Here is a 24152-nt window from a genome sequence, read left to right as displayed (position 1 = left end):
CAAGCTTGCTACATTGGAGGCATCTGCCAATTAAAGCACTGTTTCAATTTAATCGAAGGATCTATCAAACAGAAGGGTGTATAAAAATTTCTGTAAAGGAAATACAACCCACGAAAGAAAGTGTGCATGATGAAGCTGCAGTGGGCAATGGTTTACGGTGTGTAATGGGCTGAGATTATCCTATGGAAACCCAGGCTGTGTTTTCGAAGTGAGGGGATGGTTTAGGGGAATATCATGTCTATATGGTAATCAAATACAGGATTTTGTCCAAGCAAAATGATTTGGAAGGGCTTCCTGATCGACTTTTAGATAATTGATACATAGTCTTGCTCATAAAACTGACGGTTTCAGGCTCGAGAAGCTCATGTCCCTGACCTCACCTTGCCCACCAAACTGGCCCCCAAAGTCTGTGACAGGATCGTTGGTAAGATACAAACCTGTGAACAATGGTCTCAGATACATCTCTCCTCCTCCCCTGCCCCATTCTAATAGTTTTGAGGATAAGACATTGACATTCTTGGGAAAAAATAAATAAAAGAAACCTGGAGGAAGATAACTTCAGTGACAAATTCTACATTACACATGTGAAGCTGAAAGAAAGTTAATCTCTTTCTGTCCCTTTCTTGACAAAAATCAGAAATCTCATGCCTTTATTTCCTTCCATTTTTTCTCCTTTAAAATACTTTAAATGTTTCTCAGCCTGAAGAGCCATAAATATAAACCTTGATTTTTTTTTTTTCTTCTTTCTTGAACAACTTCACTGTGTGATAGGTTTTTGGCTACTTTTCCAAGAAACATCCTGTGAGTGTGTTTCTGAATAAGGCAGTGATTTATACTTACCCCAGTGTCGCCATAGGGCCAACTCTCACATCCTCCTCCTTCCGGAGCCGCTAGTTCTCAGGCACGGCCTTACTGCTCTTATATTCCTCCTTTCTTTTTTTTGATGTTCTTTGACTGTCCTGTCGGAGAGGTTGTAAAGCAAATTGATGTCACACTCTAGTCTCTGCAGTTTCTCCTAGTTGTTTCTTTTTATAAGATCTGTGCATTGATGACTTTCTTTTTTATTATTCCAAATAGAGATTTACTGTAGAAAGTACAATAACTGCCTTCCCCTGTATTTTGGTGTCATGTACTCTTATTTTCTATTTTCAAATGTTGAATATTAAGAGAAGAGGGTGATGCAGAATCAAAAGAATATGCTTTAGGTGGTTGTTTTGCAGTGCTTGGAATAAAAAGAAAATGAGCTACAGTGCTTAATTCTGATTAAGAAGGGATCCTTAACTTTTCCTCATATAAGAATAATAGGTTTCTGATAATGTAGAATTTTTTGAATCACTGGTGTTTAAAATAGAGAAAATGTAAGTAGCATTACACCTGTTTTGAATAAAATTATATAATGAAAAAATATGAATTGGTTAACAGCAAGATATTAGCAAAAATAGCAAGGACACTAATTCATTTATTCATTCAATAAATATGTATTGAGCAGCTACCATATTCACACACTCTTCTAAGTGCTAGCAACACAGCAGTGAACAAACACACAGGGTTCTTGCCGTGTAAAGGACAGGCATCTAGTAATAAACATTTAAAAGATCAGATATGGGGAGTACCATGAAGAAACATGCAGAAGAAAAAGGGGTATAAAGGAAAGGCAGGTTAAATATGAAATAGAGTTGTGGGCAAAGGTTTTCTGATGCAGCACGCTTGGTTCAGACTCCTAAAGGGTATCAGGCTGATTTGGGAAGAGCTTTCTTCATGATCAGAGAGATATCCCAATTTCTGAATGTATTGTCTCTGAATAAATCATCTGCTCTCTCTGAAAATGGGATGTTTTCTCTTAAAGAGAACAAATAGCTGTTGGGCTCCCATGCTAACTCACAAATCCTAAATAGTTACTAATTTAGCTGAGTTTGTGCTTGTTCCAATAAGCAGTTTGGAGGATTAGTGAATGTCAAATACTCACAACCCATTCAACACCTGTCCCCAAACATGTCCTATATTACAGTGTCTGGGCAGAGGGAGCTCTGCTCAAGTGAATTCAAAAACCGATTGACACTAAAATCCAAACAAAACTATGTTCCTGATCTGATGAAGAGAACAAGAAAAGAAACTGTCCGTTCTATCTCCCCCATGCTGATGGGCACACTTTTAATTCTTATATGTCATTCCAGGCTGTTTTCAGGGAATGTGCCTGACAGGTGGGGAAAGTCCACAGTCAATCTTTGGAAACATCACCCTTGCAGAATGGGTGGGTTGGTGGCAATCTGTGAAAAGCAGCTGCCATGGGTAGCTTGCTTTCTCAAACCCGGCATGTACCCACACATCTAACTCTGTTCATGGAGTGTCTGCTGCTCTAGGATTGCAAATAGGTGCCACTCTCATCATCCTAATCTATGGCTCTTCTAGTTTCGGTGATCTAGCAGCAATGGAAGCATTTTCACAGGTGTTTTGCTACCATCCTCTCGACAAAAATGTTGTCTAGGTAAGTAGGGTCTCCAATGTACAGATGGCAAAATTAAAACACAGATCAGTAAGTAAGCAGATGCTCTGCACATAGTGTATTAATTAGGGTTCTCTAGAGGGACAGAACTAATAAGATAGATGCATACATACAGGGGAGTTTATTAAGGAGTATTGACTCGCATGATCACAAGGTGAGGTCCTGTAATAGGCCATCTGTAAGCTGAGGGGCAGGGAAGCCAGTCTGAGTCCCAAAGCTGAAGAACTTGGAGTTCGATGTTTGAGGGCAGGAAGCTTTCAGCACGAGAGAAAGATGTAGATGGGAAGACTAAACCGGTCTAGTCTTTCCACATTCTTCTGTCTGCTTTTATTCTCGCTGTGCTGGCAGCTGATTAGATTGTGCCCACCCAGATTGAGGGTGGGTCTGCCTCTTCCAGTCCACTGACTCAAATATTAACCTCCTTTGGCAACACCCTCACAGATACATCCAGGAAGGATACTTTGCATCCTTCAATCCAATCAAGTTGACAGTATTTACCATCACAGACAGTAAGTATCAGAGCTGAGATTAAAATCCAGGGCCTGATCACTCCAAAGAGCACGGATGAATCTCTCTATCAGTGACTCCCAAATTTAAGTATGCATCAGAGTGACTTGGAGATCGTGTTGAACACAGACTGCTGAGTCCCACCCCAGTGATTCTGATCCCATAGCTTAGGGCTGGGGCCCAAGAATTTGCTGTTCTAAGCAAATTCAAGTGATACTGGTGCCTCTGGTCCAGGAACCTCATTTTCAGAACATCGATGAGTCCCACACTGACACAGAGAATTTAGTTTGCTTTTAGAAATTTTGAAAGTTGGACTTTGAAATTATCACTTTTATTTTTTAATTTTTAAGTTTTTATTAACCTAGGGTTACTTTGCTATTGTGAGTTAATAATAAAAAAGACAATGGCTCTGGGAACCATTTTTATTCTTTGAGGATTCTGCCATGAGGTGGAGTTGAAGCGACTAAGTGTTCCACTGTTGGAAAGCAGCAATTACTTCTTCTAGAATCACAGCATCAAGGGAGTTAAGCAGTTCTGTCACACCAAATACTAGGGGCAACAGCAGCTTGTAGAGTGTACTGAACTCTCAGGAGCAGCTTCACATAATCAGCATTATCAAGTCACTCTTGGGTAGCTCTTTCTACATAACCTGTTTTGATCTGGTGAATTCAGAATACTGATCTGGCAGCCTGCCAGGGCACAGACATTACAAAGCACTTAACGATCTTAGAAGATACATTGCCAAATACTTTTTATAAGTGACTTACAACTGTTGAAGTTAAGTGAAAATGAAAAGGAGAACAAGTCTCTTGGGTCTTTTTCTCTAAAACACCATTTGCTGAAATGTCCCATCAGCAGACATGAATTGTTCCTGAGAAGCTGGAAGGATTCAACAAGGCGTACCCTGCAAAGATGTAGGCATCAAAGACATGTGTAATTTAACCACTAAGCGTCAGCCAGGTGCGATGGCTCATGCCTCTAATCCCAGCACTTTGGGAGGCCGAGGCAGGTGGATCATGAGGTCAGGAGTTCGAGACCCGCCTGATCAACAGAGTGAAACCCCGTCTCTACTAAAAATACAAAAATTAGCTGGGCATGGTGGTGACGCCTGTAATCCCAGCTACTCAGGAGGCTGAGTCTGGAGAATCACTTGAACCTGGGAGGCAGAGGTTGCAGTGAGTGGAGATTGTGCTACTGCACTCCAGCCTCGGTGACAGAGTGAGACTCCATCTCAAAAAAAAAAAAAAAAAAAAAAAAAAAATAGAGTCAATTCCTCACACTCTGTAGCTTAAGGACTTTATTAGTAACTCATATTAGTAACTCACGAGCAACGGATTTTTCCTAATACCCTCTGGGTGGTTAGTTGCAACCTTTTCTTGGACAGCACCAAATCTGAGGGTATCTTGTTCCCTTCAGTGTGACAGGAAAGAGGCGGGAAGAACACACTCTAAGTTTTGGAGAAAAATCAGGCTTTTCATGAAGTGCTAGAGCATCAGCCCTGGCCACGGCCGTGGTTCCTAAGACGCGGAAAAGTGCTTATTTTCCCAACTGTCTCAAATTTTCGTTTTCAAATATTTTGCTAATTTCTTTGGTAACCTAAATATTTCCCCTTACATTTAAATTTGCATCTTATGTTTCTCATCACAGGTTAAAATAGTTGTAAAGGGCAAATTTTGCAATGTTGCATATTGACATTATGAACCACAATTATTTTATCTTATTGACATATATGCCATAGATGATAAATGCCAATGTCATTCAATACCATTTTATTTTCAATACCAGAGACCTTATAAAATTTACAGAAAAAAAACTCTTCTTCAGCAGTCAGAAAGTTTACATTGCTGCATTTTCCTTTTTGAATTCCTAATTGCATTTTATCTTCCCCACAATATCACACCATAATATAATATGCTTTTATTTTTGAAAATATTTTACGGACCATCTATAATGTTTCTTTGCAAACAGATGTATATATGTATGTTTACACATATATATATGATTTAAAATGTCTTGTGATCTTAAATTGCTGTGAAATTTTTCTGCCTAATGGTATTACAGTATCATCATTATTATTGTATAAGGATAACCAAAATATCATTATTATTATTATTGATATAAAGATAAAACGCTTAGTAAATACTGAAGCATAAAGAGCAAAATTTCATTTGAAATGCATCTTTTAATAAGATGGGAGGGATATACATGTACCTTAAGGAAAGGATTTTTTTGGTTGGAAAATAAAAGTCTAGCACTCCAGCGAGGTATACTCCTTGCGACAATGGCCATAACAAGACCCAGGAGATAGATTACCTGGCTTCACCAATTACTAGCTGTGTAATTTTGGACAAGTTAATTGATATCTCTGTGTTTAAGCCTATCTACCATATAGAAATAGCAATAGTGCCTATCTTATGAATCATGAAAAGTACTTAAAAGAATGCCTAATATATATCATAGGTGTGACACAAGTTTTAGCTACTATGATTAATGCTATTATGAAACTTTTACCAAAACCTCACCTGCTTCTGGCCCGGTCCTGTCCTCGTTGCTTGGGTAATTACTACTTTTCACTATTATTTCTTAAAGTTAATTTTTATTTGGGAAGCATTTTCTTACTCATATCCTCTGAAACCTTTATTCACCATTGCACAGCATTAATCACAGCTTTGTAATGCCATGATGAAGAAATACTTTCTTCCATAGGAACTGTGTCTTGGGAACACTTGCAGCCCCTCTACCTACAGGAAGGAGACCCTCCATATAAATTATTTTACATGTATTTAAATGATATACCACAAGAACAGTTGACATTAAATTAGTATTAAGAAAGCAGCGTGTTCTCTTTTGGTGTTACGTCTAGTTAAAGAATCATCATATAACTGTTAATGTATTATGTGGCCTTCTTAAAAAGAATGATGGATTCAGTGGCTTTGGACACACAGTTTTCTACAAGGTGATAATACTTCAGGAAGCAACAAAGACACCCACTCGTTTGCATTTTCCTGGGAGCTGACCTCGTTTCTCATGAGTCATGGGTTAGCCCTCCACTCTATTTTCTACTTCTATCTAGAAGTCGACTTAAGGATTGTGGCCAGTGGCAGGTAACCTGGACTGAAAGAAGTCACACATTCCAAGTGAGTAAGATATGACTTAAAAAAAAATCAGAAGAACATTTCCAATGTCAGCCATCATTCTGTAGTGATATCACCATCAGGGCAGATGCAAGAGGACTTTGCTGTGGGGTTAGGGCAGAGAGAGCTGAGCAACGATATTTTTTTTTCTTTGAGATGGAGTCTCGCTCCGTTGCCCAGGTTGGAGTGCAGTGGTGCTATCTCGGCTCACTGTAACCTCCACCTCCCAGGTTCACGCCATTCTCCTGCCTCAGCCTCCCGAGTAGCTGGGACTACAGGTGCCCGCCACCACGCCCAGCTAATTTTTTGTATTTTTAGTAAAGACGGGGTTTCACTGTGTTAGCCAGGATGGCCTCAATCTTCTGACCTTGTGATCCACCTGCCTCGGCCTCCCAAAGTGCTGGGATTACAGGCCTGAGCCACCGCGCCCGGCGTGAGCAATGATTTTAAGTTGGGTTCCATGATGTAGCAGCCAAAATTAGCCCTGATTAAAGCTCCTTTATGAAGCCAATCGAAATCTACATCTCAGAGAAACTATCCATACAACTTCTCCAATAGGTTAAGCTAGATCCTCTTTTTCGTTATTAATATTTTTTAAATTTCTGACTATTATGAGTTCTAAAACACTACTGATATTTTGATTAGAAAAAGTGATGGCTTACTCAGAATACTTCAACAAGAATTTCAGGATAGTTGGATGTAAGCTTTAGTTGGACAAATTAAAAGTCTCAGCATATATTCAAGACTATATATAGCATATTTAATCAAGAGTCCTTGTTGAATATTATTGTGTAAACTTAAGGAATTCCACACCTCTTCAGTTTCAGCTTAAAATATTTCAATTTCAAAGAATAATCATGTTAACTTCTCAAAAGTAGGATGATGTGGCTACTTTTCTGTTGTAATTGATCATGAGTTATTTTGAGTTATAAACTTCCATATGGATAGACAGTTTGTATTAAAAAGTGACATAGTTGAATTTGCCAATTTGCTTCGAGTTCCCCCTAAATTATATTCAACCTTGATAAATAAACCCATCAATATATAAATGTAAGAAATGTAAAATGGACTCCACAAATCACTAAAATTAAACTTCTAAGAGCTAATGATACTCAGGTGATTTCAGAACTTGCTAAGACTGAAAAACACGGTTGAAGTCTTCTCAAATCTGTGGGAAAAAGAAACAGATTTTTGTTTTGGATAATCAAAAGTGTCAAAGCAATGGAAAATTCTCAATACTTTTATAATTGAAGCAAAGCACATAAAAATGAATTTCCTGTTTTCTTTCATGACAATTTGGCCTAGTGTCCCCATGTATACTGTGGGTACCCACTCAGAAGTTTATAGAAGCATTGGCCCTCTGTATGTTACCTAATCTCAAATTAAATTTAGTGTATATGAAGAATGTTATTTTATTCTCTGTGTATGCAATCTCTCTCTCACACACACACTTACACACACACAACACTTTTTATTGAGAATGTGAAATCCCTAGACAAAGGATTGAGGCAATAGTTTTCTAGAAATATTCAGGATAAAAGAAGGAAGGTAAAATATTTTTGGTTAAAAGTCCCTAAAATTTGCGTTTCTCTGAAGATCGCACCACTGCACTCCAGCCTGGGTGACAGAGTGAGACTCTGTCTCAAAAAATATTAATAATAAAATAAAATAATTTAACAAAAAAAGTCCCTAAAATTATGCAGGGTGTTACTATTCATTCTGTGAGAACCTATAATACAAAAATTAAGCAAAGAAAAAAATTTCTGCTCTTCTTCTGGCATTGTAGAAATTAACTATTTCTTTGGTTTATCCACTAAACAGTAGTCGGAGCAGACCTACACAGTACAACTTTTCACCTATTGGGCCAAGCCAAGAACTTGCTCATTTTCACTCTCATGGTTGTATCATTCAATACCTAGCCAAAAAACTGATATGGAAAAACAACATTTTATTTATATGATGAGAAGTCAGGAATAATGGACAGTAAAGTGATACAACTACAAGCTGAAGTTACTGAATATCTATTAAAATTTGTTTATGAGCATAAGCCCAGGAAATAAGAAATCTGGTAATACTCTAACATTCACAGCATTTTAATCTTTATTTTCTACACTACTCAGTGTGTTTGATGGTTAATATGTTTAATACTTGAAATTATAACTTCAAAGAACATTAAAAACCTATAGCCCTCTAGAAACCATTGTTTATGTGTGGTAAATAAGATACAGAACGACCCATCAAGAGTCAGAGGTCCCAGAACGAGCAGGTCGGACATAAGGAAGTCCAGGCCTGCGCAGAGAGGAGGAACCTTCACACCCTACAGCCCCTGCCGGGAGCCCAGGACAGAAGACGGCTGTGAGGGGAGGAAGGAGAGGCACCCGGGAGGAAGTGTCCCATGCTCTTTCACTATTGTCTTTGGTAAATGTTAGAAATTCATTATAAGCAGGCTGTGCACGGTGGCTCATGCCTGAAATCCCGGCACTTTGGGAGTCCGAGACAAGTGAATCACCTGAGGTCGGGAATTCGAGACCAGCCTGACCAATATGGTGAAACCCCATCTCTATTGAAAATACAAAAATTAGCTCAGCATGGTGGCACACGCCTGTAATCCCAGCTACTTGGGAGGCTGGAGCAGGAGAAACACTTGAACCCAGCAGATGGAGGTTGCAGTGAGCCAAGATCGCGCCATTGCACTCCAGCCTGGGCTACAAGAGCGAAACTCCGTGTCAAAAAATAAATAAATAAATAGAAATTCATTATATGCATAATATCCATGACTTGTAGATTGAAATCTTTTCAGAATAACAATAAATTATCTTTGACAAAGTGTAAGGAAACACCTACCCAATCAAGTATTTTTAATTCCTTAAAAAGTTTATATTATTTAAAATGAAAAGATATAGAAATAATTACTTTAAATTTTATTAAAAGTATCTTTAACATTAGTCATTTTATTAATTGGAAACAATAAGTAGTAAAGACTCTACATCCTGTAGAAAATTTCTCAATGTCATTAAAATATAAAGTCATAGGTAATTTCCTACATAGGGTAGGGTATATGGAATAGAATAAGAAATGATGTTAAGTTTATTGATTATAAATTGCTTAGTTGGCAATCACTGAACCTGAAACATTATCTTTTTTGTAGTAATTTTAGTTTAGATTTCTTTAAGTGCTAATTCAGCATAATAATACAACATTTCATTTTAATGTTAATGAGTCACACATTTTGAAGACTTTAATTTCAGGAGTATTATCACAAGAGCAAGTTCAACGTGAACTAGCTTGTGCCTCATGTTTCTGGTGTATTTTACATTTTTCCAGTTTTTTTTTCTGTAGATTATATAGGCTTTTCTATGTTTACGTGAACTTTCATAGCTATTTTCATTTTATTTATTATCTTTTTTATTTCCTAAGATATGAACATACTCAAAACATTTTAAAGGCATCACTAAATATTTTTATTTAAAGAATAATTCCTTTACAGGGACATGGATGAAGCTGGAAACCATCATTCTGAGCAAACTAACACAAGAATAGAAAACCAAACACTGCATGTTCTCACTCATAAGTGGAGTTGAACAATGAGAACACATGGACACAGGGAGGGGAACATCACACACTGGGGCCTGTTGGTGGGTGGGAGGCATGGGGAGGGATAACATTAGGATAAATACCTAATGTAGATGACGGGTTGGTGGGTGCAGCAAACCACCACAGCACGTGTATACCTATGTGATAAACCTGCACGTTCTGCACATGTATCACAAAATTTAAAGTATATTAAAAAAAAAGAATTGAGTGTAAAGACAGAACCTTTGTGTGTTAAAAAAAAAGTTTAAGCAAGGTAAGGACTGAAATTCGTAGAAGAGAGAATTCTAAAGGATACATTGATGTGTATATAAAATTAAAGAGAAGGATAAGGAAAATAAGTGTAGTTAAGTATACACTAATGTCCAAAAAAACTAAATGTATTAGATATTGGCATGGGTTGCATATATGTACAGACTTAAAGCTGATTACTGGAAGTTTTTATGCAAGTAAAAAATATTATTTGTAACTTCTCAAGGCTCTGAGAATTAAAGTAAAAATTCAAATCATTTCTGGAAACCTAAACGAATCATGATATCTCTACCAACAGTCGAAATTTGAAAGATAGAATTAGTGGGCAAGCGTATTGTTTCACATAATAGGTTCTCAATAATGGCATACAGAGATAAGTAGAATTAGTTTTATATAGTTGCATTTAGCAGAATAAAGATGACTATGGTTATCTTACAGAGAGATTATTGCCCCAAAGAAGATACATGTTTATAATCATTCGGTACTGTTTTCTTAACAAATTACAGAATTAAACTTGAGCAGATATTCAGTTCCCACCAAAAAAAGGAAATTCAGTGGCTATTTTGAAAATAAAACGTCTAGGACTGGAACTTGTCTTAGACATTAAAACTGAAACCAAAAACTGTAATATTGGATTAAACAAAAGCCAAACATACTACTTAAAATGAATATACTGTAAACTGCACATGAAGATAATTAATAAACAGGGAGATAAGGCAAAAACAATAAAAAATAGGGCAAATGTTATGACAATATCAAAAATTTCCTTGAGTAATGAAAAAATTAAAATCTATCAGGAAGAGGTAGTCACCTAAAATATAGCCTTAGTATATTAAAAATAAAAACAGAATTATATGTGGATTATTGATCAATCTATAGTAACAGCTTGAAATTTTGTCATATCCTCAGGATTTGATTAATTAAGCAGAGAAAAATATTAAAAACGATACAGAAGATTACACCATCCAAAATAATTTTACCTAATTGATCTATTTTAATATGCAATAACATACACTCATGGAACATACAACACTTTTTTTTAGTAACCACAAAATATTTATAATGGTGCATGTACTGAGATACCAAGGCAACTTTAAATATTTTAAGATAAACAATAAAATTTAACATAAACAGATAAAATAAACTAGAACTCTTTTAATTGCCGGAAAGAGCATCTCGAATATTGATTCATAATAGCTACTACAAAGCAAAAAGATAAATTGTAGAATGAATAATATGGAGAACAAAGCCTTCTAAACCTAGTTAGCTCATTGCCTCCTGTCTGAACATGGGTCCCCCTGAAAGTGGAACTTGAGACAAGAAAGTAATATTAGGGAGCAGAGTAGAGGTTTAGAAGAGGAAAAAAGTCAGGAAACCTAGCACAAGAGTAAATTACCTAACTACTCACCATGTAGACAAATAGAGCTTGATTCTGGAAAAGTCTTCTGAAGATCCACATACAATTTATATCAGAAGTTTCAGTTATTAGGAAAAAAATAAAAGTATCAATTGCCTTTTGTCCTTCATAAGTCACTTGCTTGTGACTCCAGATGCTAGCAGAGTTCAGCAGGCATCTGGGGCCACAGTATCACAGACTCTGAGCAGAGATGGATCCGTGGTAGGTCTTAAGACTGTCATTTTCATTTGTTGAGGAGTCATCTACATCATTTAAGGCAACTTTTCTCTGGATGTTTTTAAGATTCCTTCTTTGTTTTACATTTTAACAGTCATTCTATAATGTACTTCTGTGGCTTTTTTTTTCTGTATTTACTCTGTTAGAGGTTACAGAGCTTTGCAAATATTTTCATTGAGAGTTTTCATACTTTTGAGGTGTATGTCGTCTATTATATCTTCAAATATTGCTTCTATCCCGTTTTTGCTTTCCCTTCTTTTTCTCAGACTGTAATCACAGTTATGTTAGATCTTTTCATATATTCATCTCTTCCATTTGTTTCTGTACGTTTCCTGCTTTTATCTCCGTACCTTGATGTGTAAATTTTCTTCTGATCTAGCTTTAGTGTACTATTCCTCTCTTTAGGTGTGTCTAAACTAATGTTAAAGTGATGTACTGACATATTTCTGCTTTTATTTTTCACTTGTAGAATTCCACTTGATTATTCTGTACTGTGTTTTATTCTTCCAAAATATTCTATATTACTCACAGTTACTTTAAAGTTTTTGTTGGTTAACTGCAATATCGTGATGTCTTGTGGCTTTATTTTTCCTCTTACTTTTAATCTTTTGAATTTGGTCAATGCCTATCTTCTTAATGCATACCCTTTTCTGATTAAATGACATGCTGTGTCTGAAAAATTATAAAGACAGTTGAAGAATCTGGATGATGTTGTTTTCTGCCAGAGAGGACTTATACTTCCATCAGTCAGTTAGGATAAGGGCAGGTAATTTTTCTCCAAGTAAAGATTGAGCTGCTTGAACCTGGCCTCAGTTTTTATAAGAACGGGCTTATCTGGGTTTGTTTCTGTTCCTATTGTGGTGATTATTTTATCTGAACTAAAAGCCTGATTTGTTTACTGAAGCAGATTTTCTTGCAGAATCCTGAATTCAATTTCATTTCTACTTCCACCTCTATAACCCTTAACAAAATTAAAACAGAAAACTACAAAAGCACCTCATAGTACAACTGTGAAAACGTAAGACAAAGAAGGAATCTTAACAACAACTAGAGAAATGTTGCATTAATGATGTAGATGACTCCTCAACAAATGAAGATGACAGTCTGAAGACCTACCATGGATGCATCTCTTTGACACCGCAGAAAGCTCTACTCACAATTCCAGCTGCTTCTTAAGATGGGCAAATGCCCCAAAGACCAACATGTTGCCAAGGTCAGGACGCCCCTCTGCGGACTTCCTTCCCTCCATAACGATGGGTCCTATTGTCATGGTCACTTTGTTGGTGTGCTGATGCCTATAAATAGATATTTGAAATTGCTTTTATAGCTCCTCTAGCTGTTGTTAGTGGGACAGTTGATCTTCTAGAATTAAAGATAAAATTAAAAAATATTTGTTTTATAAAAAACAATCAAAATAGGTCAATTAACCACTATTCTTATTCCTCTTCAGTAAACTCACATTTGTGTTCAAAGGTATAAGTAATAAAATGGAAGAATAATAATCCAGTATAAAAAGGTAGTAAATCCTCATTTGACTGACAAATACATTTCAGAAGTGTTGAGTAGAATTTTGCTCAATGTGCTTCGGGAATTTATCGGTGCTCAACTACTGAGTACCGATGCATGAAAAAGATTGCCAAGTACTTTAAATATTGTTTTCAATTAGCATTAGAAAAATCGGAATTGATAATCATGTCCAGAACAATATATCCCAGATCACATAATGCATGTTAGTCTGGCAACATTTTGGAGACCATTATACAATGCAAATTAGCTATTATGTAATGAAATATGAGAAAATAAAAATAACTTGTTTTTAGGAAATCAAATAAATTACAGCAATGATATTCTTCATTGAAACTGTGCACACATAAAAATAAGTAAGAATTTGGAAGATATGAATTCACTAAGCACATTTCTTATGGGTGATTGCTTTAATAATAAATTATTTTTTCTTAGTAAAAGGCAGGTCTCTTTTATATGTACAATTGCTTGGTACATGTGAATGATTGCTTAAATGGTGCCAATTACTTGACCCAATGAATATGAAAAGAGGAAGCTTAAATTATTGGCCTTATAATAATTTTTGCATAATAGGAAATTACTTATAAATTAACAAATGAGTCCAAAAGCTAAAAACAAAGTTTCCCCCCACCAATCCCACCCCTTGTCCACCCACATTACTATTCTAAGAGACTGGCATACTTCTCTAGATGCAACCTTGTTCTCAAAGTGGACTGATCCACATTTGTACCCTCCTGTCCTCTGTCCTATGGTCAAAAACACACATGTCCCTTGGAATGTGTGGTAAAAGAGTTAGGACTAAAATCCTACTCCAAAATATTGTCTGAGTTTTGCTAATTTGATTCTGTGTAAATAAAAAAAAAATGTCAGAGTTTTCCATTTAAAAAACTTATCAGCTGAAATACAAATAAAATGTATGTGACATACAATTTAAAACAACTAAACAATTATAAGGCACGTGATAGTATGGAGTGGGTTTAGAGAAATTATATTATTCAGTACTTGGTACCTTTTACCTGACAATGTGGTTATAGAGGCAAACTATAACTAACTTAAAGCTTTTGTGAATTCTTTTACAATATAGTATTTCATTTCCCAATCACCCTATAGTCAAAGTTCAAATTTGTGGATTTATAGTTAAATAAGTCCTTATTTGAAGTCAGAGTAGTACTTCTTTTGAGTTAAAGGGCTTTCTAGTTCATTTGTGAAGTTGAACATCAACCTACAATGTAAGTTAAGAGATGGAGTGAGCAAAATAAAAGCGTAGAAATTGCATGCATACCTAAAGATATCTTGAAAACAAATCACGTATCAGTCCATGTGCTCATATTATTTAAAAAATATTTTTTTCTAGCAGATCAATTGCTCATAGACTTGTAAAACAACAAATTGATATATAAAAGAAGACATTTATGGACATTTTTTTTTTTAAGGACAGATTTCTAAGCTGGGCCCTAACCATGCCTCCTATTGATTGTTTTGTACATAACTCGTTTTTGGAGAAATCACTTTAATTATGTTTTTATTTTTCTGGATAAATTTTATTTCCTGCCCTCAGGGCCTCTGCCATTTTCCAGTTGACAATGTACGTAACAACAACCACGGCTGTACCACATATGTAAAATAGGTGCATAGAGAAAGGTACCCACAAACATGAATAATTTTAGTAACTTTGGTTAACATTATAACAACAAACTCCAAAAATTAGCTTTTGTTGCAGAAATCCTGAAGTTTTATATAGATAACTTAAAATTCCATGTGTCAAGGGGTCTCCAAGACTACCTCCATACTGGATGGTTCATTAGGAGGTCTCGGAACTCACACGCTCAACTCCTGGTTATAAGTGATTACCGTGAAAGAACACAATGCAAAGTCAGCAAAGGGCAAAAATGCATGGAATGAAGTTGGAGGAAACCAATTGCAGGTATCCAAGAATCCTCTGGCAGTGGAGTCACGCAAGATGCACTTAATCCCTCAGGGCCATGCTGAGGGACAGCACATGTGAAATGTCTACAGGTGACGCTCATTAGGATTCAGTTCCCAGGTTTTATAGAGTTGGTTGCTTAGCCATCCTGTGTGTACTACATGCCATAATTCTAGACTCTCAGAAGAAAAGCAGTTCGAGAAGAAGCCATATTGCTTGCATAAACAGTTTAGGGACAGTCAGTCACCCTTATCAAGGAATCATGGGAATTGTCCTGAAATCCGAGTTCCCAGACATCACCCAAGGGTTGAACTTGTTGGCAGGATTTTTTAAGTGAGAGCAGCCTCAGGCCTGCTCTGTCACCGTTCTTATGCACAATTCCTTTGAGTCTGTGGTCTTATTTCACTTGTGATTTAAGTTCAATTCACATGGGATACTCATATTCAGCTATTACAGATACATCAACTATAATAATGACAGAGAAACAATAGTGTATTATTATGTTATATATTATTTTTAAAAATTCTTAATGTAAAACCCAGGAAACAAGTTCTTTTTGAAAGGTAATTAGCAAAATATGGCAAGGAAATTTTCCTTCACACATCACTGATCACCGAGGTCTCAAAAGCAAGTCTTTTACTCAAAAGTAATTCAGCTTCATTGATAATACTCTACAGGTTTAAAAAATAATTTCTTCTTTGTATACATTTGCAAGAACTATTAAAAAATTCTATTCAAATGTGATAGATCTATTCAAGTGCTTTTGTGAAGAAATATAGTAATGCCTATGATAGATTAGAGATAATGGCTAAATTTATATCGGCAAGAATATTTTGAGCCCTCATAGAATAAATCAATAAGAATTGCTGCATAAATGAATTTTGGAAGTACTGATTTGTTACTTAACTATGTGACATATCATTATGGATTATTAGAAGTTCAAGATCTCAAATTATTCATGTAATATTAGCTGCATGATCTTCTTATAAATGTCTACTCGATGAGTTTATTTTTCGCCTTGACCTTTGACTTCAGGATATGTTTGATGATAATTATTCTCTACATGACATTGAAGTTGAGGTGGTAGTTAAAAAATGAATATTAACTGCACTAGCATATTCAATTTTAGTACTAGCAAACTATTATTTTTGCCCTAACCAAGACTCTAAATATTTTTGAGAGTCAAACAATAGCAACAAGCATTAAGCTCATCAGTAACATATGCATTTCAAATAGAGTAATTACTGCTATCTGCTGTGACATTCAAACCACAAAATTTTATTGACTAAACACAATAGTGATGTATTTCTGACTCAAACAAAATTCTACATGGGTTTGGCAACTTTCACAGGGATTTAGGTTATTTTAATTTTGGGGTTTTACCATCTCATCATGTCATCCTGAGTCCTCTACAGGCACTGCTAGAAGAACACTGGATTTTTAACCCCTCAGCCCCAAAATGACAGCATCACCATGTACAAACCATTGCCCAGATGGGTTGCATGGCTGAAATCCAACTCCAAGGAAGGCTAGGGAAATGTAAGGGAGCAACTGGAATATTCAGTTACTGTGGTCTTTCCTGTACTTATTCCTAATCTCTTTTTTCTTCTTTACAAAGATCTTTTCAGATCACTTACCTTTTGTGTTTTTTATTTAACAGACACAAAAACAAGTAAAGAGACAATTACACAGTCTATCTAGGTAACTGTCATGATAGAAGTTTTAATAGCATGCAGAAAAATAGAGGCAACGGGTTTGCCAATAGACAGGGAAGTTTACCTAGAGATGTCATTTGAAATAAACTCAATTCTAATCTTACAGCTTGAACAGCTGTGCCACTCTACTGCTGTGTGCCCTAACTGCCCACTTAGACGCTTTTTATTCAAAACAGAATTTAATATTATCAATTTATAAAGTATTCCTTTTCTCTTCAACTTTATTAAGGATACAAAATGAACATACAAAAATAAATATTGTTAAAATGTTTGTACTACACAAAGCCATTGGCAGAGTCAATGCAATTTCTATATAATGAGACATCTTTGAAAAACTAAAACTATTTTTTAAATTTAGTTTTTGAGCTGCTCTTTTATGTAGAGTAGTTACTTATGCATAAATGGTTCTGTGCTTGTCCAAAAATAATATTAGCTACTTGAAAATAATCAAGAATGACTAATAGAAATATTTAAAAGATTCAAGGGGAAATGCAATTCTAATACATTCATACACAGTGATCAGATCTAGCTTTTATATTAATAATATGTAACGATATTGTTTGGATATTAGTTCAGTTGCTATAACTGAATGGCCTGAAAGAATAGTGCTGTAAAAAAAGGAACTGTTGTAACTATGCAAAATAAATGAAAAAATATATATGTCTATATGAAGACATGTACTCAAATGTTCACAGCTACTTTATTCATAATAGGCAAAAATAAATGTCCATCAACACTTGAAAAGACATATAAACCATACAACTGAGTACTCAGCAATAAAAAGGAACCAACTACTGATACACAAAACAGCATGAATGAAACTCAAAATTATTGTGAAGAATAAAAGAAACCACAAAATTGCATACATACAAGTTACATGTATGTACATCATGCTCTATGATTCCATTTGTATGAAATGCAGACTAGTGCATAATAACAGAGCGCCAAACTGTGGTAACCTATAGATGAAGGCAGAGTGTGGGGTAGAGGTCTAAGGAACATGAGGAATCTTTTGGGGATGATGGAACTATTCTGCACCTTGACTGCCATGGTGTTTTGATGGATGAACACATTTGTCAAACTCACTCAGTTGAATACTATAAATATACTTGGTAAATTGTTCCTTCTATCTTGGGTGGATATTTTTGCCATAGCATGTAGTACACTGTCTTTGCATTGTTTTGGCCATTGAATGTAGCACACGCCTCTCTTTCCGGTGAGACTCTGAGCTACCAGGTTGCAAGAATAGGGGCTAATGGCTTTTTGAACCTAATGTTATCTAGCGTCTTACAATATAATATTTGAATAATAGATGTGTGTTATACTAGATGTTCAGGGATAGATAAGGCAAAACCTCTTTCGCTGAATAGCTAAGAGATTCATGGGAGAAAGAGAAAAGGACATAGGCAACATTCTGTAAGTTAAGTGCTGCTACTGTGGTCAGTGTGTGAATTGTGAAAGAGAGCAGACAGCAATAATTCTTCAAGGTTGAGTTCCAATTCCACTTCATTTGGAAAGCCTCAATGAGTGTTATAGGGAATTTTTTTTCTCTGCTTTCAGTATGTATAGCAGTTAAAGATTATAGCATGTATCTGCTTCTAATTAAATACTGTAAGTCAGGTCTTTATGTGTGTCTCCATGAATATGAGCTCATAGCGAGCTACAAGCTTCTTTGTAATTCTTTGTGTCTCTAGAAAAGCACAGTGCATTTAGGTGATGTCCAGTAACTGTGTCTTACTGATGTCTACGTACTCTTGATGACAATAATGAGAATCCATTTTACTAAAAGACTCCTATGCGTCTGAAAGGCTAGCCTGCTAAAATGCATTATAAATAGTATGGTATATAAAAAGGTATATGAGGCTTAATGTCAGAATAATTACACTATGATTAACCCTCATGTCTAGATTTAAGACAACTGTGAAAATCTCCTAAAGGAGCCTGGTATTTGAATAAGCTTTTGTGGTATAATTATACTTAAGTAAATATTTTATATAAGATTGAAGCAGAGGAACTATATTCAGTCATGAGTCTGTGGATTAAAATACCAACATCCCTGCACTAATTTTGAAATGCAAATAAAAATTATCATCTTATAAGTAAAATTTACTGTGCATTATAAACTATATCAATTACATTCTGAATTACATGGGCAAATTTTGACATCCTGAGAACAAAATACTTTATTGCAGCTCCTGATAAATTCAGTAATGGTGGTGATCCTTGTAGTCACATCTATGAGAAAAATTTCTGCAAGTTGCAAAAAGAGCATCTGATATTCCAGAAATATAGCTGCAGAGAGTGTGTTGATTCTTGCATTAGTCCATTTTCATAATGCTATAAAGAAATACCTGAGACTGGGTAATTTATAAAGAAAAGAGGTTTAATAGACTCACAATTTCACATGGCTGGGGAGGTCTTACAATCATGACAGAAGGGGAAGGAGGAGCAAAGTCATGTCTTACATGGCAGCAGGCAAGGGTGCATGTGCAGGGCAACTGCCCTTTATAAAACCATCAGATCTCATGAGACTTATTCACTATCACAAGAACAGCACGGGAAAAACTTGCTCCATTATTCAATTCCCTCTCACTGTGTCCCACCCATGACATGCAGATTATCAGAGCTACAATTCAAGATGAGATTTGGGTGGGAACACTGCCAAACCATATAATTTCACCCCTGCCCTCTCCCAAATCTATGTCCTCACATTCCAAAGCCAATCATGTCTTCCCAACAGTCCCTGAAAGTCTTAATTCATTTTAGCATCAACTCAAAAGTTCATAGTCCAAAGTCTCATCAGAGACAAGGCAAGTACTTTCCACCTATGATCCTATAAAATCAAAAGCAAGTTAGTTAATTTCTAGATACAATGGGGGTACAGGCATTGGATAAAAACACCCATTCCAAATGGGAGAAACTTGCCAAAATGAAGGGGCTACAGGCCCCAGGCAAGTCTGAAATCCAGCGGGACAGTCAAATCTTAAAGCTCCAAAATGATCTCTTTTGAGTCCATGTCTCACATGCAGGTCATGCTAATGCAAGAGGTGGGTTTCCATGGCCTTGGGCAGCTCTACCTCTGTGGCTTTACAGGGTACAGCCCCACTCCTGAGAGCTTACATGGACTGGTGTTGAGTGTCTATAGCTGTTCCAGGCACATGGGGCAAGCTGTCAGTGGATCTACTCTTCTGTAGTTTAGAGGACAGTGGCCCTCTTCTCACAGCTCGACTAGAGAGTGCTTCAGTGGGGACTCTGTGGGAGCTCCCACCACACATTTCCCTTCCACACTACCCTAGGTTCTCGATGAGAGCTTCATCCTTGCAGCAGACTTCTGCCTGGACCTCCAGGCATTTTCATACATCCTCTGAAATCTAGGCAGAAGTGCCCAAACCTCAATTCTTGACTTAAATGTACCCACGGGCTCAACACCACATGGCAGCTGCCAAGGCTTGGCATCTTTTAGCAAATGCTGCAGAGGCTGGGATGCAGGGCACCAAGTCCCTAGGCTGCACACAGCAGGGGGGCCCTGGGCCCAGCCCACAAAACCATTTTTTACTTGTAGGCCTCCAGGCCTGTAATGAGAGGGTCTGCTGTGAAGGTCTCTGACATGCCCTGGAGACATTTTTCCTATTGTCTTGGGGATTAACATTTGGCTCCTTGTTACTTATGCAAATTTCTCCAGCTGGCTTGAATTTCTCCTCAGGAAATGGGTTTTTTTTTTCTATCAATTCAACAGGCTGCACATTTTCTGAACTTTTATGTTCTGTTTGTCTTTTAAACACAAGTTCCAACTCCAAACCATATCTTTGTGAATATATAAAACTGAATGCTTTTAACAGCACCCAAATAAACTCTTGAATGCTTTGCTGCTTAGAAATTTCTTCTACCAGATACTCTAAATCGTCTTTCTTAAGTTCAAATTTCCACAAATCTTTAAGGCAGGGGCAAAATGCCACCAGTCTCTTTGCTAAAGCATAACAAGAGTCATCTTTGCTTCAGTTCCCAACCAGTTCCTTATCTCCATTTGCAACCACCTTAACCTGGACTTTATTGTCTATATCACTATCAGCATTTTGGTCAAAGCCATTCAGCAAGTCTCTAGGAAGTTCCAAGCTTTCCCACATTTTCCTGTCTTCTTCTGAGCCCTCCAAACTGTTCCGGCCTCTGCCTGTTACCCAGTTCCAATGTTGCTTCTACATTTTGGCATATCTTTATATCAGCACCCCACTCCTGGTACCAATTTAGTGTATTAGTTCATTTACATACTGCTATCAAGAAATACCTGAGACTGGGTAATTTATAAAGAAAAAGAGGTTTAATGGACTCACAGTTCCACATGGCTGGGGAGGCCTCACAATCATAGCAGAAGGTGAAGGAGGAGCAAAGGTACATCTTACATGGTGGTAGGTAAGAGTGTGTGTGTTCAGGGGAACTTCCCTTTATAAAACCATCATATCTCATAAGACATATTCATTATCACGAGAACAGCATGGGAAAAACCCACGTACGTGATACAATTACTTCCCACTGGGTCCCACCCATGACACGTGGGGATTATGGGAGCTACAATTCAAGATGAGATTTGGGTGTGGAAACAGACAAACAATATCCATTTTTATGCTACTGTCCCTCAGCTTCAAATACATCTTGATATACTTTGCTTTAGGATGCAAGAGCCGGCCTCTTCAAACCACATTTCTTCTTTTACCAATACATAGAATCCCTTCTTTGAGCTTCTGCATAATATCATATGGAGATATTTCAGTAAACAGCTGTGTTCCTGCTTAAAAGGCATATCTTTCAAACTTGTAAATTCTAAAAATAAGCCAAACATTTACCTTTTATTCTTCTAAACTTTAAAAAATTTGTTGCTTTGTGCATTGCACCTGATGACTTTTTAATGTCATATTTTTAACCTTTGCAGATCTCAAAAGCTGAATAACGTGTATGTGTATATGACATTCTTCCTAAATTGTAAGATAACTGTTATGGTTTCAGTGTCCTAATTGGACCCTGCTTCATATAGCTAGGTAGGCATCTTGTACATGAATGTAGAGTCTGCTCTCTGAGCTCTACCTAACTACCTTTAGTGGTTGCCAAGAAGAGTGGTTCAGTGACAAGGGCTGCAACATCAGGTGAGACATGGGTTCCAATCCCTTTTCTTCCTGTCACATGATCCTGGGTAAGTTATTTAACTTCTTGCACTTCTTGCAACCTTAGCTCTCTAAATGTGTAATAAATGGGTTTAATGATAATTAGATTGAAGATTTAGTGCAATTAGCAAGTGTGGATGAAAACTCTGAGCACGTAATTATTGGCAATCATCCCTTCTGCAGTTAGAAATTACTACTTCCTGATTATCTATAGATTGTCTTTTGTGATTTCTACAATCCATTATTAGGCCTCTGTGATAATAAGTTGTAGATTCATGTTTGAACTCAGGTAGAAACCCAAGCTTCCACCTCAATATCAGGAGAAGATTCCCTTCTGGGTTGCATAGGCCTTAGAAATGTCTCTATGATCCTACTGTATTGTGGCCATTGGTTTATTTCTTTTAACTATGAGATGGTGAGGTCCTTGTGGGCAGAGATGATGTGTCATTGGCATATCTGTCATTTTGCAATAGACTTTATCATTCCTACCTTAAATTAGCTGATATCCCTAGGCCTTAAATTAAAAGCCGGCACTTGACTGTAATGCGCCAGTTTAATTCAGGCCACATTCACTGCGTGAAATGTTAGAGTTGGATAATTTGAGCTGCTAGATTTTTGCTCAGCCTCTTTTCTGCCTCAGCCTCTGCCATATCTTTACTAGGCTAATAAGAAGCCAGAGGCATAAGGAAGCCCTTGAGCCAAGGACATCCTTCCAAATTGTCCAGTGGGTTTAGAGAAATAAGAGGTAATGTTAAAACTGGATTTTCTATTAGTCACACTTTAATAGTCTATTGCTTTGAGTAAGTCAATACTCATTTACAGAAAAAAAATTTTCTTATCTTTGGATCTGGAAATCAAGTTTTGATTCGTCTAAAAGCCTCACTCATTTTTTAAAAAAATCTTTCGTCTATAGTGGGCATATAGTTGCCTTTCAAGAAACTTTGGAGGAAAGAGAGAAATTTAAAATTTCATTTAATTAAATAAATTAAAAGGCAGATGAGGGAAAGAAGGAAGGAAGGGAGGCAGGGAATCTAGTATTTTTCTCCTGAAGATTGCTGTGTTTTGTTTTGTGTGCCTGTTTGTTTAGTAGCACGCCTGGGCTAAAGCAATGAAGTATACATTTTCTATATAAGTAGCAATGAAGTATACATTTTCTGTATAATGTTTCTGTTATTTTTTATTTGTATGTACTTTTATTTTTACTTTTATGTAGGAATTTCTGATTGGAAATAATTTGTGCTGAAATTAGTCCAGCCATTAAGACTTCCATCCTCTGCCAACAGAACCTTTTGAGAGTAAGAGAAACATTAAAAACTTAGGCTCCTTTTAAGTCTGCCTCCTGTATTACTTTCCTTACTTATTTTTTAAAATAAATGTGTTATTTTAGGGTATCTTTAGGTTTAAAGAAATGCTGCCAAGACAATAAATGGAGTTCCTATATAATTCATACCTAGTTTCTTGTATTCTTGACATCTGACATTAATAGGGTACATTGCTCATAATCAATAAGCTTAATATTGATGCATTATTAATAATGAAATTATTCACTTTGTTAAAATTTCCTCAGGTTTTACCCATTTCGGGATCTTGTGCAAGACACCACCTTTAGCCATGAAGTCTCCTTTGGCTCCTCTATACCGTGACAGTTTCTTAGATTTTCCTTATTTGGGATGACTTTGACCGTTGTGAGGAGTACTGCTCTGCTATTTTATAGAACATCCTTCATTTTAGGTTTGCGTGGTGTTTTCCTTGTGGTTAAACATGGGGTGTCAGTTCCAGAAGGAAGGCCATGGAATCAAGTACATTCTCCTCACCTCACACCACAGGTACGTCCTAATGACAAGCCTTATCACTGTTGATATTAAACTTGACCTCCTGGCTGAGGAAGTGCCTGAGAGATCTATCCAGTGTATGGCTACTCTTCTCCCTCCTTTCCACATTGCCCACTTTGGGAGAAAGTCCTAACATGCAACTGACATTTAGGCAGTAGAGATTTGGGTCCTGCCACCTTGAGGGCAGAATGTCTACGTAAGCTATTAGGTATTCTCCGGCATGAGTGAGGTATCTCTTCTCTCCCATTTATGTACTTAATTATAATTTATTCATCAGCAAAGACTCACGGATATGTATTTTACATTTGGGGTTGCAACCCAAGAATATTTTTGTTGTGTTGCTCAAGTCGTCCTAGTTCTGCCTGTTAAAACCCCTTTCTATGG

General features: G+C 36.6%; 1 long non-coding RNA gene across 1 annotated transcript in view; it reads right to left on the bottom strand.

Moving 5' to 3' along the window:
• Positions 1-839: 839 nt before the first annotated feature.
• LOC131383626 (uncharacterized) overlaps positions 840-24152 on the bottom strand; it is a 189401-nt gene continuing 166088 nt past the window's right edge. The window contains exon 3 of the long non-coding RNA XR_009213789.1: positions 840-959. This is a non-coding gene — a long non-coding RNA (uncharacterized LOC131383626). The remainder of the gene's footprint in view (positions 960-24152) is intronic.

Source organism: Hylobates moloch, unplaced genomic scaffold, assembly GCF_009828535.3.
Source record: "Hylobates moloch isolate HMO894 unplaced genomic scaffold, HMol_V3 SCAFFOLD_5, whole genome shotgun sequence".
Classification (NCBI taxonomy): domain Eukaryota; kingdom Metazoa; phylum Chordata; class Mammalia; order Primates; family Hylobatidae; genus Hylobates; species Hylobates moloch.
The sequence above is the reverse complement of the archived record's forward strand: the minus strand, read 5'-3'. Positions and strand labels throughout refer to the sequence as shown.